The sequence below is a fragment of the Ovis aries genome, chromosome 3 (genome assembly GCF_016772045.2).
Source record: "Ovis aries strain OAR_USU_Benz2616 breed Rambouillet chromosome 3, ARS-UI_Ramb_v3.0, whole genome shotgun sequence".
In the NCBI taxonomy this organism is placed as follows: domain Eukaryota; kingdom Metazoa; phylum Chordata; class Mammalia; order Artiodactyla; family Bovidae; genus Ovis; species Ovis aries.
In genome coordinates this window covers 76,484,104-76,502,861 of record NC_056056.1, presented here as the reverse complement: position 1 = coordinate 76,502,861, position 18,758 = coordinate 76,484,104, and the positions used below count along the sequence as shown (strand labels likewise).

The window sequence follows — 18,758 nt, the reverse complement described above, 5'->3', positions numbered from 1 at the left end:
CACCATCGAAACTGGTTTATTCTAGCTTTTTCGAAAGCTAGAGATTTAAAGTCAAACAGTAGAGCCAAAGAAGATAATCATCTTTTCGTCTTTCAGAAGATTTTAATCCCTTTTGGCTTTCCTCCAAGGATAGCTGAACAGGACATTAAGTGGCTGAAAAGCCCAAGTTTTCAATGTTTCATAACTGCAATCAGTCCTATGCATTAATTTTGAGGAAGCACTAAATTATAAAAAACTCTCATAGTAAGGCAAGCAGCTCTATGGATTTTTCATTTTCTTTTCTTCTTTTTTTTTTTTTTCTTTTTTTTTGGTGGGAGGAGCTAAGAGATTTTGTTTTAGTTAATGCTTTTGTTTTTAAAACCATGAAAGAGAAAATGCTTCACTGGCCCACAGCAAACATTCCCATAAAATTCTCTTTGGCCATGACTAAGCACAACACGTGTAGAGCCAAAAGGGGTTTTATGGCTTCCCCTTATTTCCCCTGCAGAGAAAAAAAAATGAGCCTAGGATCAAAATAAAGTTGGAATGAAAACCATATTTCTACCTCATTGGTTGGGCTTCTACTCTGCCTCTTAATAATATCTACAGTGGTTTGGTTTTATCAAAAAGGAAAAAGAAAAACTAACTCTTTCCCCTTGGGCTTCTAGAAGAGACAGTATACATGCGGAATTCTGTGAGCTGAGCTGCTGTTGCTGCTTTGGTCAGGCACATTTACAAATTTCACTGATGTGATCAGTGGCTCCCAGGTAGCCTCCTGTGAGCCACAGGGTTGAGACAGTGCTTCTGAAGGCAGGAACAGTGCCCTGTCCAGCAGGCTCTTGATTATGAGTGTTGATCAATTCTGGAGCAAGGTAATCCTGGCTGGCTGTCAGCTTCAACTCCAGCCCTGGGAACCCAGACCCACCAACTCCTTGTTATACTATCATGGCAATCCACTCTGCTGACTGGGTCAATAACCTTCCCAGAGAAATCAGATGAAATAGGGGCAATATTTTTTTTCTACCAAGGGTAACTGATCCATGCGGATGGAATTCAGGGCAGTAAGCCAGTGCTTTCTCAGAACTCTCAGTTTTTAATTTTAAGCAGGACTGACTGCCCTCTTACCCTCCCTGAACCTCATTTTCCTACTCTAGACCAGGGAGGACAACTGATTTCTTTATAGAAGAAAACATTTGTTTTCATGTAGGCACACATGTTCCGTATTTTGAATATAAATGTTACATTTAAATTTCATGGAGATTGGGGGAAAACTTTGTAAGTGTAAAAATAGTGTTCAGAAAATAAAAAATATCAATAGACTTCAGCTTGTAAGAATTTGATACTACTCTATGGTAAGAGATTATAAGTAAAATCAAAAGTCAAATGACAAATTGGAAGATATTCATATTACATATAACAGGCAAGGATTAATATGCTTTACAAGAAAGGAATTTTTACATAGAAATAAGAAAAAATTCCCTGGTATCCCATTATAGAAGTGGGCAAACAAAGCAATCTTGCAAACAAGCTGAAAAACTGAAGCTATCAGATATTCTAGTAATTTAGACAGTGTTCTATTGGCTCAAGAATATACAAGCCAATCAACCACTGGAGCAGAAGAGAGAAACAGAACCACATAAGCATGGTCACCTGATTTACAACAAAGGCAACAAATAATGTAAGGCAGAGGGTAAAAGATGGTCTTTCAATTAAATAGTGCTGGGTGAATTGACTATTTGCATGGAATAAAATGTATCTGAACCTCTACCTCACATGATACACACAAAACAGCTCCAGATGAATTCCAGATCTAAACGTGAAAGGGGAAAAACAAAACAAAAAAAACATGCAGAGGAAAACATAGAAGAACATCTTCATGATCTTGGAATGGATAAAGATTATTTAAACAGTCACAAAAAGTATTAATCATTAAAGAAAACAATTGATAAACTGTACTAAAATGGAAACTTCCATTCACACAAAGATACAATTGAGAGTAAAAAAGGGAACCTAAAGAGTGGGAAAAGATATTTGCGTGTATTTATCCAACTTACTAGGTAGGAAAAAAGAGCAAAAATTTGAACAGATACTTCATGAAAGAGTATATTAAATGGCTGAGAGACATAGGAAAAGGCACTCAGTATTAGTCATCAGGAAAAATCAGATTAAAACCACAATGAGATAGTATTACATACCTACCAGAATGGAAGCGAAAACTGAAACTATCAGATACTCTAGTGATTCAGACACTGTCCTATCGGCTCAAGAATACACAAACCAATCAACCATTGGAACAGGAGAGAGAAACAGAACCACATAAGCAGAACCGACACTTGGCAACCCCATGGAATTCTCCAGGCCAGAGTACTGGAGAGGGTAGCCTTTCCCTTCTCCAGGGGATCAAACCCAGGTCTCCTGCATTGGAGGTGGATTCTTTATCAGTTGAGCACAAGGGAAGCCCAAGAATACTGGAGTGGGTAGCCTATCCCTTCTCGATCTTCCCAACTCAGGGATCGAACCCAGGTCTCCTGCATTGCAGGTGGATCCTTTATCAGCTGAGCACAAGGGAAGCCCAAGAATACTGGAGTACGTAGCCTATCCCTTCTCTAGCAGATCTTCCCGACCGAGGAATCAAACCAGAGTCTCCTGCATTGCAGGCGGATTCTTTACCAACTGAGCTATCAGGGAAGCCCTACCAGGATGGCTACAATTAAAAAGACCAACAATACTAAATATTGATAAGGATGTGGAACAACTGTCACTCTCACACCTTGCTGATGGGATATAAAATGGTTATGACCACTTTGAAAGCAATTTTGACATTTTCTATTAGATATGTGTGTTCTCAGCAATTCTACACCAAATTCTTTCTCAAAAGACATGACATAGCAGCAGTATTCATAATACCAAATGGGAAAATACCCAAATACTCATCAATGGATAAATAAATTGTGGTACATTTACACAATGGAATTCTAACAGCAATAAGAAGAAAACAATCTGCAACCTTATGCAACAGCATGAATGAATCTCATAAACATGTATTTATAGAAAAGAAACTAGACACGAAGAGTATACACCTTGTTATTCATTTACAGAAAGTACAAAAACAGGTGAGAATAATTTTTTGTTGTGCTAGTGAGAGTATAAGTCACCCACTTTGAAAGATGTTTTGGCAAAATAGAAGAATAGAGCAAGAGTCAAAAAGTTTCATGCACTTTGACTTCTTGAACTCTATCCTAAGGAAAGAATTGTAGATGCCCATATCAATTTAGGGGCTTTCCTGGTGGTTCAGATGGTAAAGAATCTGCCTGCAATGTGGGACACCTGGGTTTGATCCCTGGGTTAGGAAGATCCCCTGTAGGAGGGCATGGCAACCCACTCCAGTATTCTTGCCTGGAGAATCCCACAGACACAGGAGCCTGGCTGGCTACAGTCCATGGGGTCACAAAGAGTTGGACATAACTGAGCAATTAAGCACATATGTCAATTTACATTAAAATATATTCATGCTAGAGTTCTTGTACTAATAAAAAGTTGGAAACTGATAAATATCTCTAATAGAGAAGTAATTAACTTTGGTATATATGCTTTGATGAACTATTATGCAGCCACTAAAGATCATGTTTTTAAACCATATTTAATAATACTCAATACTCATAATTTAATGTAAGGTGGAAAGGAGTATGTCTCAAGGCTGTATATTGTCACCCTGCTTATTTAACTTATATGCAGAGTGTATCATGCGAAATGCCAGGCTGGATGAAGCACAAGCTGAAATCAAGATTGCCCAGAGAAATATCAACAACCTCAGATATGCAAATGACACTACCCTAATGGCAGAAACCGGAGAGGAACGAAAGAGCCTCTTGATGAAGGTGAAAGACAGAGTGAAAAAGCTGATTTAAAACTCAACATTCAAAAAACTAAGATCATGGCGTCTGGCCCCATTACTTCATGGCAAATAGATGGGGGAAAAATGGAAATAGTGACAGATTTTATTTTCTTGGGCTCCAAAATCACTGCAGATGGTGACTGCAGCCATGAAAATTAAAAGACACTTGTTCTTTGGAAGAAAAGCTATGACAAATGTATAGTCAAAGCTATGGTTTTTCCAGTAGTCATGTATGGATGTGAGAGTTGGACTATTAAGAAGGCTGAATGCCTTAGAATTGATGGTTTTGAACTGTGGTGTTGGAGAAGACTCTTGAGAGTCCCTTGGACTGCAGGGAGATCAAACCAGTCTATCCTAAAAAGGAAATCAACCCTGAATATTCATTGGAAGGACTGATGCTGAAAGAAAAGCTCCAATACTTTGGCCACCTGATGCAAAGAGTCGACTCATTGAAAAAGACCGTATGCTGGGAAAGATTGAGGGCAGGAGGAAAAGGGGATGACAGAGGATGAGATGGCTGGATGGCATCACTGACTCAATGGACATGAGTCTGGGCATATTCCAGGAGTTGGTGACGGACAGGAAAGTCTGGCGCGCTGCAGTCAGTGGGGTCGCAGAGTCGGACATGACTGACTGATAATGAGCAAAAAAGTGTAGGATAAAATACCATGCAATACAGTCCCAATATTATTGCATATGTATACGTGTGTGCTCAATGGTGTCTGACTCTTTGTGACCTCATCAACTGTAGCCCTCCAGGCTCCTCTTTCCATGGAATTTTCCAGGTAAGGTTACTGGAGTGGGTTGTTATTTTCTACTTCAGGGGACCTTCCTGACCCAGGGGTTGAATCTCAGTCTCCTGTGTCTCCTGCATTAGCAGGCAAATTCTTGATCACTAGTGCCACCTGTATACTCACGTACATATATATATATACATACATATGCAAAAGAAGGGGAAAAAACACCACAAGGTAAATAGAAGTCATTCCTATAAAGTGGAATTACAGGGCATTTATATTTTCTTCTTTAAGTAATTTTTCCATGTTAGTGCTTATGACTATGGTTCTGCCATAGCCTTGAACGTTCTCCTAAATAGGACTCGATATCCCTTTTGTTCCCTAGGATTCCATTAAGACCAAGTGTTGATTTTTACTCAAGATTTTATAAGAGAGAGGATAGTTTTACACTGCACAGTTCATAGGCCTTCATATATTCCCTTTAAGTGTGCCTTGTGATGGCTAATTTTATATGTCAGCTTAACTGGGTCATGGGATGTCCAGATACCCAGTTAACATTATTTCTAGGTGTGTCTGTGAGGGGGTTTCCGGAAGAAATGAGCATTTGAATCCATAGCAGATTCCCTTTCCCAATTACACAATCTGTTGAGAGTCTGAATAGAACAAAAAAAGGGTGAAGGAAGTGAGACTTTGCCCTCTATGCCTGACTACTTGGGCTTTCCAGGTGGTGCTAGTGGTAAAGAACATGGCTATCAGCGCAGGAGATGTAAGTGACTTAGCAGCAGCAGTAGCCTGACTACTTGACTACTTGAGTTGGATAGCAGCAGTCTCCTGCCCTAGGATTGAAACTTACTCCATTGGCTCTCTGGTTCAGGTCTTGGAATTGTGGGTGTGTGTGTTCAGTTGCTTCAGTCGTGTCTGACTCTTTGCAACCCTATGGACCATAGCCCGCCAGGCTCCTCTGTCCACAGGATTCTCCAGGCAAGAATAATACTGGAGTCGGCTGCCATGCCCTTCTCCAGGATCTTCCTGACCCAGGAATTGAACCCGGCTCTCTTGCACTGCAGGCAAATTCTTTACCAACTGAGCCACCAGGGAAGCCCCCTTAGAACTGTACTAAAAGGTATACCATCTCTTCTCCCTGTTTTCAGGCCTTTTGACTTGGATTGGAACTATGTCACCAGCTTTCTGGGGTCTCCAAGCTTACAGATGGCAAATAGGACTTCTTAGCCTCCATGATTGTGTGAGGCAATTCCTCCTAAGTCTCTTTGTATATCTCCTATTGGTTCTGATTTTCTGGAGAACCATGGCTAATTCATACCTCTCCTTTTTGTGATTGTCCTTCCTTGGGTAGCACCTAGACAAGCTGGTACCTAAATAGGTTGGTTTCTGGCTTCCTCAATTCCAGGTCTTCCCCATCTCAGGCCTCCAAATCTCTCTACCTTTCTGATGTAGAAAAAAATGCTTCTCCAAATATGCATACATCCACCACCCACTCACCAAAACCTTTAATAAAAATTCTTGTTAATTTTCAATTTTTCATATTACTTTCAGAGTAAAAAAAAATTCTGAATTCTCATAGCAACTCAACAGAGGGAAATTTTTCTCTGGGCAGCAACAGTGTTAATGAAAATATGTAATATGTAAGACCAAGTCTGGTTAGTTAAAATTAACCTTTCGTCCAGAAATTCTTCAACCTAAAAACATCCACACATCAGGTACACATTTATCTGATCATTTGAAGTATATGTGTAGTAGTTCCCCTTGGAGAGGGCAGAGATTGAAGAATTATTTGTATTTGCATTAGCTTTATGTAACATTGATCGATAACTAGATGAAACAGTTAATTCTGGACTCAGAAAATAGTGGCATGAACAAACATAACAATTAGGTGACTTGAAACTCATTTGTGCTTAGTTTTTTATGAGCAGCATAATTTTCTACCTAAATTTAGTCATTCTGAACTAAAGCAGGATGGAGTTGTACCTCATTCATTTATCCATCCACTCAGGAAACTTGTATATCCTTCTTATGCGCCATGTACTATTCTAGGAGCTATATAGAAATAAAAATGGTGCATGAGGTCTTTCTTTTATGAAGCGTATGGGGAAAAGAGAGTCTAACACGGGGTGTGAATGTATATAATATCGTCATATATATTTCTGTATTTTCTAAATCTTGCTGTCATGGGACTTACCATCCACTGTAGCAGTAGATTTCAGCGCTTCAGGAGATGGGTGGATATCTGCTTTAAAAAAAAAAATCATTGCTCAGTTATTTTTTTATCCAGCAAAAAAGAAAAGAAAAGAAAAATTATGATGAAAGCCTGGTGTTATGAAAAAAGACCTTCTAAATTACTTTACACATCAATGGCTAACCTGAAGAACTCAGACCATGCTATTTTTTACACAGTGCAAAGTATACTTCTATCCAAAAGTTGCTGCCCTAGGAGAAGAAGGCCAGAATACATCAGTGCCAGTATGTGGAGGTGGGGGGGAGGCAAGGAGGAGGGGTGGTAGATGAGAGGGCTAGAAGCTGGGAGCTTCAGCAGACTAGGAAAGAATGAGGGATAGAATAAAGAGAGATCCAGATGTGGGGAATATTAGGACCAAGAACACCTAGTTGTGGGGATGGAGTTCCAGTTACGGTCGCCAGCATATCAACCACAATAGTCAGACAGGACTTGCTTTCCCTCCGTTGTCTCTAGCTAAGGGAACTATCTGATTCAGTCACTTTACAACCAAGGCCAGTGAGAAGTCAGAGGACATGATAAGGGTTAAAATAATGCTTCCACTGCCATGTGGTCATGTAAGTGATATTCCTCCTCCATAAGCCAGTTCACCATCTCAGAATGGAACAGAGTCACAGAGGGAAAAATATGAAATATTGGGCATTTTATCCCTTAACGACTAAACATTTGCCAAAAGAACTCTGGCTAGGAGAGATCTGGCTTCGAGGAACTACCCTCTTCTAGACCTGATCCTGGAAAAGTGACCTTAGTTGTGTCCATTGTGCTCCAAATGTCCTCTCTATCACCTTTCCCAGGATATGCCCTTTACTCTCAAATTTCCTTTTTCCATCTGACCTCCATTCTTAAGCAAAATTCTTATTTTATTTTTGCCTTGATGTCAATCAACAGTCAAAAGGAAAAGTAGCCAACAAGTTAATCCAAAATTTTATGAATTCTACTAACAACACACACACACACACACACACACACACACACACACACACACACACCTGAAAGCTGGATCCTAGTCAAAACTTAATTGGAGCAAAACTAAAAATCATGTGGAAAGAAGAAGTAACATAAAATTTAAAAAAAAATCCTATGATGGAAGTATTCTAAATCTGGATTGTGGTGTTGGTTGCGCAAATATATCAATTAACTAAAACTCATCTAATTTTGTGTTCTCTAATATGATAGCCACTAGGCACATATGGCTATTTAAATTTATTAAAGTTGTATTATTCAGAGGAATAGAATTGAGTGTCAGAAATAAACCTATTAGTCTGTGGTTAATTAAGTGGTGCCAAGATCATTCAACAAGGAAAGATTTTTGTCAACAAATTGTTCTCAGATGACTGGATGGACACATGCATAACAGTGAAGCTAGTTCTCTTTTTTACATCGTACACAAATATTAACTCAAAATAAACCAAAAACCTAAGTGTAAGCACTAAAACTATAAAACACTTAGAAAAAACCTTATGAGTAAATCTTCATAATCTTTGATTTAGCAATAGAATTTGAGATATGACATCAAAAGCACAAGTAACAAGGGAGTTTCCTGTCAGTCCAGTGGTTAGGACTCTGGACTTTCGCTGCCAAGGGTCTGGGTTGGATCCCTGGTTAGGGAAATAAGATCTCACAAGCCACATGGCACAGCCAAAAAATAGATAAATTTGGCATAAAAATAAAAAGTGTTTGTGAATCAAAAGACACCATCAAAAGTTAAAAAAAAATTTGCCAATCATATATTTCATAAGGGATGCATTTGAACTGCAGTGTTGGAGAAGACTCTTGAGAGTCCCTTGGACTGCAAGGAGATCCAACCAGTCCATTCTGAAGGAGATCAGCCCTGGGATTTCTTTGGAAGGACTGATGCTAAAGCTGAAACTCCAGTACTTTGGCCACCTCATGCGAAGAGTTGACTCACTGGAAAAGACTCTGATACTGGGAGGGACTGGGGGCAGGAGGAGAAGGGGACGACCGAGGATGAGATGGTTGGATGGCATCACCAACTCAATGGACGTGAGTCTGAGTGAACTCCGGGAGTTGGTGATGGACAGGGAGGCCTGGCGTGCTGCAATTCATGGGGTTGCAAAGAGTTGGACACGACTGAGTGACTGAACTGAACTGAACTGATCCAGAACTTGTAAAGAATTCTTGCAATTCAATAACAAAAAGACAAACAACCCAACTCCAAAATGGGCAAAGAACCAAATAGATATTTCTTCAAAGATGACATACAAATGGCCAATAAGCACATGAGAGATGCTCAACATCATTAGTCATCAGAGAAATGCAAATCAGGACTGCAGTAAGATGCTACTTCATACTCCTAGGATGGCTATAATTTAAAGAAAAGAAAAGGAAAATTGTTGATGAGGATGTAGGGAAATTGGAAACTTTGCAGTATACATTGCTCATGGGAATGTAAAGTAGTAGAGTTGCAGTGAAAAACATGTTGGCAGTTTCTTAAAAAGTTAAACATAAAATTAGCACCAAGACAGCGTACTAGAAAGCAGAGACATCACTTTGCCAACAAAGGTCCATATAGTCAAAGCTATGGGTTTTCCAGTAGTCATGTATGGATGTGAGTTGGACCATCAAGAGGCTCAGTGCTGAAGAATCGATGCTTTCAAATTGCAGTGCTGTAGAAGACTCTTGAGAGTCCCCTGGACCGCGTGGAGATCAAACCAATCAATCCTAAAGGAAGTCAACCCTGAATATTCATTGGAAGGAGTGATGCTCAAATACTTTGGCCACTTGATGTGAAGAGCCGACTCACTGTAAAAGATCCTGATTCTGGGAAAAATTGAGGGCAAGAGGAGAAGGGGGTGACAGAGAATGAGATGGTTGGATGGCATCACTGACTCAATGGACATGAGTTTGAGCAAGCTCAGGGAGATAGTGAAGGACAGGGAAGCCTGGCGTGCTGCAGTTCATGGGTCACAAAGAGTCAGACATGACTTAGGGACTGAACAACAGCAGCAACAGAATTACCACGTCTGAGCAATTCCACTTCCAGATGTATACCCCAAAGAACTGAAGATAGATCTTCAAACAAAAGTTGGTATGAATTTTCACACCAGCATTATTTATTTTTAATACCTTTAACCAAAAGGGAAGAACAACCCAAATGTCCATCAACCGATGAATAGATAAACGAACTGTGGTATATCTATAAAAGAGCTTCCCTGGTGGCTCAGACGATAAAGAATCTGCCTGCAATGCAAGAGACCTGAGTTCGATCCTTGGGTCAGGAAGATCCCCTGGAGAAGGGAATGACAACCTATTCTAGTATTCTTGCCTGGAGAATTCCATGGACAGGGGATCCTGGTGGGCTACCATCTATGGAGTTGCAAAAAAGAATGGCATACTTGCACAAGCTACTTACTACATGGATGAACCGTGAAAACACTATGCTAAGTTAAAGAAATCAGATAACAAAGATCTACATATTACAGCATTCCATTTATATGAGATATCCAGAATAGGCAAAGCTAAAGAAACAGAAAGCAGATTACAGATTGCCAAGGGGTGGGGGAAGGGGATATGGGAAGTTACTGCTCGATGGGTGTGGAGTTTCCTTTTTGGGTGATGAAATGTTTTGAAATTTGATAGAGATGGTTGTGTAACACTGTAACACTGTAACACTGTAACACTGTGTATTGTAAGGCAATAAATGCCAGTGAATTATACACTTTAAAATGGTAAAATGGCAAAATTTACATAACATAATTTTCTAGATTACACTAGCCATATTTGGGGTAGTTAGTGCCACTGATTGGATTTTGCATATTGTAGGATATTTCCACCATGTACAAATTCTATTGGAAGTACTGATACAAACGTACACTTATAATGGGTAAGTTTGTTATATGTAAAAAAGAGATATTCCAAAGGCAAATATATTTTTTAAACCATTTAAAAAATTTGAAGTGTAGTTAATTTGCAATGTTATATTAGTTTCAGGTGTACACCAAAATGATTCAATTATATATGTGATTGAATATATATATATATACTTTTTCAGATTCCTTTCCATTAAAACTTATTATAAGACATTGAATGTAGTTCCCTGTGCTCTACAGTAGATCCTTCTGGCTTATCTATATTATATATATTAGTGTGTCTATGCTAACCCTAAAGTCCTAATTTATATATTACATAATATAGTATATAGATACACACACACACATATATATATGTATGCATATACACAGGCTTCCTAGTGGCTCAGTGGTAAAGAATCTGCCTGCAATGCAGGAGACATGGGTTTGATTCCTGGATCGGGAAGATCCCCTGAGGAAGGCATGGCAACCCTCTCTAGTACTCTTGCCTAGAGAATCCCATTGACAGAAGAGCCCACCAAGCTGCAGTCCATAGTGTCACACAGAGTCGGACATGATTGAAGCAAATAAGCAGCAGCAGCGGTATACATATACATATGACATCTTTCTTCGTTCATCTGTTGATGGATACTTAGGTTGCTTCCATGCCTTGGCTATTGTACATAGTGCTGCTATGAATGTTGGGGTGCATATATCTTTTCAAATTAGACTGTCCTCCAGATATAGTGAGATTGTAGATGCTGTGCTTGTTCGCTCAATCATGTCCGACTCTTTGTGACCCCATGGAATGTAGCCCGCAAGGCTCCTCTGTCCATGGGGTTGCTCCAGGCAAGAATACTGGAGTGCATTGCCATGCCCTCCTCCAGGGGATTGTAGGATCATATGATCACTCTAGTTTTAGTTTTTTAAGGAACCTCCATACCGTTCCCCATAGTGGCTGCACCAATTTAAATTCCCACCAACTATGTAGATGAATTCCTTTTCTCCACACCCTCTCCAGCATTTATTATTTGTAGACTTTATAATAATGGCCATTCTGACTGGTGTGAGTCATATCTCATTGTAGTTTTGATTCACATTTCTCTAATAATTAGATATGTTGAGTATCTTTTCATGTGCCTGCTGGCCATTGGTATGTCTACTTTGGAGATCCAATGGAAAATATTGATCTTTTCAAAGAACCAGCTTTTGGTTTCACTGATTTTGTTTATTATTTTCCTGTCTTCAATTTCATTGATTTCTGCCCTAATATAGTCTGCTTGCTTTAGGTTTATATTATTTTTCTTTCTCTGTCCTAAATTGGAGGCTTAGTCTATTATCTTTAAATCTTTCTCCATTTCTAAAATATGAATTCAATGCTATAAATTTCTCTCTTACTATTGCTCTCAGAGAAGGGAATGGCAATCCACTCCAGTGTTCTCACCTGGAGAATTCCATGGACAGAGAAGCCTGGTGGGTTACCGTTTGTGGGTCACAAAGAGTCAGACACGACTGAGCGACTAACACACAAACACACACCATTGCTTTCACTGCATCCCACAGATTTTGTTGTTATATTTTCTTTAGTTCAAAATATTTAAGGATTTTTAGATATATTCTTTGATGTGTTATTTAGAAGTATGTGGTTTAATTTCCAAATATTTTGAGATTTCCATTTATTTTTCTGTTATTGATTTTTGGCTTAATTCCATTGTGGTGTGAGAGAATACTTAGTGGGATTTCTATTCTTTTAAATTTGTTAATGTGTGTTTTATGGCACTGAATGTGGGCTATCTTGGTGAATATCCCATGAAAACTTGAGAAGAATGTGTATTCTGCTGTTTTTGGATAAAGAATTCTATAGCTGTCAGTTAACTCCAGTTGATTAATAATGCTGTTCAGTTCAACTATATCCTTACTGATTTTCTGTCTATTGGATTTGTCAGTTACTAATAAGAGTGTTCATATCTTTAACTATGGCTTCCTCTACTTCTCCTTGCATTCTATCAGTTTTTGCTTCATATATCTTGTTGCTCTGTTGTTAAGCAGATACAGATTCAGGATTGTTGTCTCCCTGGAGACTTGACCCCTTTATCATTAATAATTCTCCTTGCTATTATTGATATTTATAAGAGAATATTATTGTTAATATTGGTGATAATGCCATGTTAATTTTCCTCTTTCTGAAGTCAGCTTTTTCGGAAATTAATACAGCTACTCCAGTATTCTTTAAGTTAGTGTTACCATGGTATTTATGTCTCTGAAAGTGAAAGTGTAAGTCAATCAGTCATGTCCAACTCTGCAACTCCATGGATTATTCAGTCCATGGAATTCTCCAGGCCAGAATACTGGAGTGGGTAGCTGTTCCCTTCTCCAGGGGATCTTCCAACCCAGGGATCGAACCCACGTCTCCTCCATTGCAGGCGGATTCTTTACCAGTTGAGCCACAAGGGAAGCCCATGTATGTCTCTACCTCTTTACTTTCAATCTGTGTCTTTACATTTAAAGTAGGCTTCTTAAAAGCAACATGGTTTTTATACACTCTCTCAATTTCTGTCTTTTAATTGGTGTGTTTAGACCTTTCACGTTTGAAATGATTATTGATATAATTGATTCATATCTATCATATTTGCAAGTGTTTTCTAGTCATTACATTGTTCCTTGTCTTCCCCTCTTTTTCTGCCTTGTCTGGTTTTTTTTTCCCTAGTTAAACAACAATTTTATTGCTTGAGTACATAGACAAATTTGTGCAACCAGAGCAGGGGCTGTGGATGACTAGTATTTCCAAATTGGTTGGGGGCGGGGTGAGGGAAGGACTGTTTTGGTCTTACAATATTGCGGAAACCTGTGAATGCAGTTCTCAATCAGAATCAAAAGGAATTTAGCATCTTTATCTTTTCTATTCTTCTGAAGATACTCTCGAACAGCAACAAGTTTCTTAATTCAATGCTTAGAGATCCTCAGGAAGATGAGGAGGAAGTCCTTTGAACTTTAGAATTCTCAAGATTTTATTGCCTGTCACAGAACAATGCCATGTGAGCATCTCAGGATCACTCTGAGGCAGGCCTTTCTTGGCCAGTTTGTAGATCTGCTTCTTCATGTCATCAGATGTCGATTTCAGCCAGGTGGAATGACTGCAGTGGTAAGGCAGAGCCAACTGGCACAGACCCTTCCAGGGGCCTGCGTGAGACACCCAAGGGTGGCAGTCTTCTCTTATTCACACAAGAGAATAAGGGTGGGAGGCGCAGGAAGCCACCCTGCACGCAGGAAGTGAAGTGACCTCACATAGACCTGCTTCCTCCCATCCTGCCTTCTCTGTTTTTAATTGAGCATTTCATACTATTCCATTTTCTCTTGGCCCATTGATTATACTTCTTTACAACTAATGTAAGTCTATTTATACTGCTTCATAGGTTGGATATGTACCTTATAACAGAGGATTCCCAATTTCCCCTCTTATCCCTTATAACATTGCTGTCATTCTTTTCACTTATTCATAAGCTATAATCAACCAATACATTATTGCTATTGTTATTTTTGGACAAGCAGTTATCTATTAGATCAATTAAGAACAACAAAAATATAAAGTTTTATTTTACTTTCAGTAGTTTCTTTTCTCTAATATTCTTCTTTCTTCAGATGGCGACTGAGTTTCTAATATGTATTTTCTACAGGTCTAGATATATGATCTGGAGAAGGCAATGGCACCCCACTCCAGTACTCTTGCCTGGAAAATCCCATGGATGGAGGAGCCTGGTAGGCTGTGGTCCATGAAGTTGCTAAGAGTCGGACATGGCTGAGCGACTTCACTTTCACGTTTCACTTTCATGCATTGGAGAAGGAAATGGCAACCCACTCCAGTGTTCTCGCCTGGAGAATCCCAGGGACGGGGGAGCCTGGTGGGCTGCTAGACGTCTATGGGGTCGCACAGAGTCAGACACGACTGAAGTGACTTAGCAGCAGCAGCAGCAGATGTATGATCTATACATTCTTCTCTTGGAAGAGTCTCTTTTACCATTTCTCATAAGGGCAGGATGACTAGTGACAAGTTCCTTTGCTTTTATTTGCCTGAAAAAGTCTTTATTTCTCCTTCACTTTTGAAAGATAATTTAACTGGATACAGCTATCTAGTTTGGTAGCTTTTTTTGTTCAACACTAAATATTTCACTCTAATCTCTTCTTGCTTGCATGGTTTCTAAAGAGAAGTCTGATGTAATTCATATCTTTGTTCCCTATAATTAAGGTGGTTTTTTCCCCTCTGGCTTCTTTCAGAAATTTTTCTTCTAAAGGCAAGTATCAGATAGATTTGTCTAAACAAAAATAATAAAATTTTGGGAATTCCCCGGTGTTCCAGTGGTTAGGACTTGGTGCTTTCACTGCCAGGGTGAAGTTTCGATCACTGGTCAGGGAACTAAGATCCCAAAAGCTGCCCAACAGTGCCACAAATGATAATAATAATAATAATAATAGAAAAATTTTGTATGATCAAGAAAGACAAAGCAAAGTGAAGGCCCAAAACAATGATAAACACAAAGGACAGGACTTTTCACAAAGATGGCACCAAATTATAAAGAAGGAAGCCCCTGACTCTCCCAAAGCTGGAGCCAAAGCAAAGGCCCTGAGACCAAGAAAGCAGTGTTGAAAGGTGTCCACAGCCAGAAACAAAAAAGGAAGATCCAGACGTCACCCACCTTCCGATGGCTCAAAACACTGTGGCTCAGGAGGCAGCCCAAACATCCTCTGAAGAATGCCCCTAGGAGAAAGAAGCTTGACCGCTATGCCATCATCAAGTTCCTGCTCACCACAGAGTCAGAAACACACTGGTGTTCACTGTGGCTGTCAAGGCCAACAAGCACCAAACTAAACAGGCTGTGAAGAAGCTCTGTGACATTGACATGGCTAAGGACAACACCCTGATCAGGTCTGATGGAGAGGAGAAGGCATAGGTTCAACTGACTCCTGACTATGATGCTTTGAATGTTGCCAACAAAACTGGGATCATCTAAACTGAGTCCAGCTGACTAATTCTAAATGTAAAAGTTTTCACTATGTTTAAAAAAAAAAACTCACAAAGGACAAAGGTCTGGCAGAATGGAAGGCCAAGGGGCAAGGAAGGTCCAGGGAGCTTCCAGGACACTGGGCACTGCTGGGCTGAGGCTGGTGGGACCGTGAAGTGCTATGGACTATTCTGATAACCATGACGCTTGATGATGTGACCTTATATTTTTCAGAGCGAGAGAGAAGATCCTGGAGAAGTGGCAGTAGGAAATGAATCGGCAAATAATGAAACTCCATTATGAGATCTGTGATTTTCTGGGTTGGTTTTTTCCAAGCCAGATTTGATAACCTGGATGGAACAAGAGAGAATGTTGTTAATCAGAGACCAGGGGGAAAATTAGAAAACAAAAGAGAGAGAGAGAGAGAGAGAGAGAGAGAGAGAGAGAGAGAGAGAGAGAGGGAGAGAGAGAGAGAGGACAAACTGGAGGAACACTTGCAATGGTGTACAGTTAATAGTCTTAACAGATAAAGACCTCTTATTAGTAAATAAAGGCTTCCCTGGTGGCTCAGATGGTAAAGAATCTGCTTGCAATGTGGAAGACCCATGTTCTATCCCTGGATCAGGAAGATACCCTGGAGAAGGAATTGGCAACCCATTCCAGTATTCTTTCCTGGAGAATCCCATGGACAGAGGAGCCTGGCGGGCTATAGTCAATGGGATCGTAAAGAGTCAGACATGACTGAACTTAATAAATAAGATAAAGCTAAATGTTGTGAAAGAAAAATAGACAAAGAACATAAAAAGGAAACTCACAAAAAGAAGAAATTAAAGTAGCAAATAAACATAAGTAACAAAAAAAAATCTTTGGTAGCTGAAAATGAAATTAATTCAAGAAGGAGACAGATTTTTAACCTTCAGATTAGCAAAGATTTGAAAATGTTTGTTGCATACAGAAAAAGGATGTCATACTCTGTTGATGACATGTACATTGTTATATTTCTGAAGGGTAATTTAGCAAATTATACTAAATTCCTCCCAAGCATCCACTTCTTTTGATTCAGCAATTTTACTTCTAGGAATTTATCCTCAGGAAATAATTGAACAAATATACAAAGATGTATATATAAAGCTGTTTGTCATGATCATGTTTGTAATAGTAAAAAGTTAACAACAGCCTGACTTTTCAAAAAGTGTTCTTTAAAGTTGATTTTAAAAGTCAAAGAATGAGAAATCAGAGCCAAGAGGGAAAAAATAGTTTGAAATAGGCAAACAAATGGCTGCGATCCAAAAGTCTACAAGCAATAAATGCTGGAGAGGGTGTGGAGAAAAGGGAAGCCTCTTACACTGTTGGTGGGAATGCAAACTAGTACAGCCACTATGGAGAACAGTGTGGAGATTCCTTAAAAAACTACAAATAGAACTGCCTTATGACCCAGCAATCCCACTGCTGGGCATACACACTGAGGAAACCAGAATTGAAAGAGACACGTGTACCCCAATGTTCATTGCAACACTGTTTATAATAGCCAGGACATGGAAGCAACCTAGATGTCCATCAGCAGATGAATGGATAAGAAAGCTGTGGTACATATACACAACGGAGTATTATTCAGCCATCAAAAAGAATACATTTGAATCAGTTCTAATGAGGTGGATGAAACTGGAGCCGATTATACAGACTGAAGTAAGCCAGAAAGAAAAACATCAATGCAGTATATTAACGCATATATATGGAATTTAGAAAGATGGTAATGATAACCCTGTATGCGAGACAGCAAAAGAGACACAGATGTAAAGAACAGACTTATGGACTCTGTGGGAGAGGGAGAGGGTGGGATGATTTGAGAGAATGGCATTGAAACATGTGTACTATCATGTAAGAAACGAATCGCTAGTCTAGGTTCAATACAGGATACAGGATGCTTGGGGCTGGTGCACTGGGATGACCCAGAGAGATGATATGGGGAGGGTGATGGGAGGGGGTTACAGGGTTGGGAACTCATGTACACCTGTGGTGGATTCATGTCAATGTATGGCAAAACCAATACAGTATTGTAAAGTAAAAAACTAAAATTAAAAAAAAAGAAATAGGCAAACAATCCTTATAATGAAGACTCATCTTCCTAAGTGACAGTGCTCTCCACAGCTGGAGAATGGAAAGGGCAGAGTACAATGTGACATCCTGTACCTCCTGACACCCTCACCTCTGTGAAGACCCAGAAATTTGCACTCCTGACAGAATGGTGCCTGGCTCCTTGGTTTCACAAACACACGTTACCGTCTCCCTTTCTCTAAATGGCATTACCCATTGTTCCCTTTGATAACTAGAAATGTAGATCCTTTATTCAGAAACAGCTAGTGGAGACAATGGGAGAATGTCTCCAAGTCCATCAGTCTGGCAGAATGTTGCTTCTCTGGGGATGGGAGCTGGGGAAGGGAAATCAGAGAGCAGAGTATAAGGTTGGTGCAAAAGTAATTGTGGTTTTATGTTGTTGAACCTTGCTGTTTGGTATTGGAATACATTCTTAAATAAATGTGGCTATGTTATACATCCTTTTAATGTGCATTTCTCATTTTACGTTTCTTGCTAATGACATTACTTTCTGTTTATTTTATATGTATTTTAGACTAGGGAAATAATGTTAGACAAAAAGCAAATTCGAGTGATTTTCTTATTCAGATTCAAAATGGGACATAAAACAGTGGAGACAAACTGCAACATCAGCAATGCCCCTGGCCCAGGAACTGCTAATGAACATATGGTACAGTGGTGGTTCAAGGAGTTCTGCAGAGCGGGCGAGAGCCTTGAAGAGGAGGAGCACAGTGGCTGGGCATCCAAGCTGACAAGGACCAGTTGAGAGGATCATCTGAAGTGACGCTCTTGACCGCAAGAGAAGTTGCTAAAGAACTCAGTGTCAATCATTCTACGGTCATTCGGCATTTGAAAGGTGAAAAAGCTCAAGAAGTGGGTGCCTTATGAACTGACTGCAAATTTAAAACTTGTCGTTTTCAAATGTCATCTTCTCTTATTCTATGCAACAACAACAAACCATTTCTTGATCAGATTGTGACATGCGACGAAAAGTGG

At 39.5% G+C, this 18,758-nt stretch overlaps 1 pseudogene; it reads left to right on the top strand.

Annotated features, from left to right (window-relative positions):
* Nucleotides 1-13,699: 13,699 nt before the first annotated feature.
* On the top strand, nt 13,700-16,022 carry LOC101114009 (large ribosomal subunit protein uL23-like; annotated as a pseudogene).
* Nucleotides 16,023-18,758: the final 2,736 nt, after the last annotated feature.